This window comes from Mustela putorius, unplaced genomic scaffold (genome assembly GCF_011764305.1).
Source record: "Mustela putorius furo isolate JIRA1106 unplaced genomic scaffold, ASM1176430v1.1 tig00003867_pilon_pilon_pilon, whole genome shotgun sequence".
NCBI classification, from domain to species: Eukaryota; Metazoa; Chordata; class Mammalia; order Carnivora; family Mustelidae; genus Mustela; species Mustela putorius.
In genome coordinates, this window is record NW_025422019.1 from 28242169 (window position 1) to 28243206 (window position 1038).

Sequence of the window (1038 nt, forward strand, 5' to 3'; positions counted from 1 at the left end):
GGGACTCTGCAAGTCCAGGAAATGGAAGAATTAGTGGAGACCAGTGAAATATGGAAATCAGGAGGCTTTACCATGGTGTTGTGTGCCACCCCAAATCCTGGGAATTATTTCAGAAGAGGACGAGAACCAATCATCCCAATGACTGAATTATCTGCACACCTAGCATGATGAAAGCACAGAGTCATATTTCACTTGATTTTAGTTAAGAAGAAGACATGCAATATTTCTCATACACCTCAAATTGGATAGAAAAATTCATCTTATTGAAGACATTTTATCACATTTTACCAGGCTAATCAACAAAGGTCTAGTCTATGTTCATAAGGCAGGAAAAATGATGATTCAGATTTAGTTTAAAGTGCTTCCACCATCACACTAGCAAACATCTAGTGCAAAGGAAATACACAAGAAAAGGATAAAGTGACTGACTCTGTCCTTAATGATGCCTTCTTCTTTCAGGTACATGGTCAGAATTCAGTAGAGAATACAACCAGTGCAAAGTGAGAAGTTCAGCAACTCAGGAACAAGGCCACAGGACATTTTATACCATAGGCTGAAGAGGGGCTATGGATGCTCAAGGGTCTACATGCCACTATCAAGAAAAAGCTGGCTGTGTTATGGCTAAATACCAGCAGGTTTGCTTACCAAGTCATCACTTGCCATAAGTTTAACAACCTTAACAACTCAAAAATCATAACAAGCCCATTTTATAGATGAGGAAACTGAGATTCAGAAAGATTGTTCAATTTGCCCAAATTAACTCAATTAGTAAACATTTCTATTGACATTAAAGATGACAAGTATTATGTCCATCACTGTCTTGTATTAAGTTACAATACATGGATTTCCACCTGTGCTCTCCTGACTCCCAAGTCCTTGAATTCATCATAAAACTTTACTGCTGCTTCTAAAACTGAAAGGTGAAAATAAAATAAACCTCACCTATTCTGGAGAAGAAAATGGATAAAAAAGACTACAGTCATCTTCAAGTTCCCCATGGATATATGTGTCCCAAGAGCAAACACATAAACACACTGA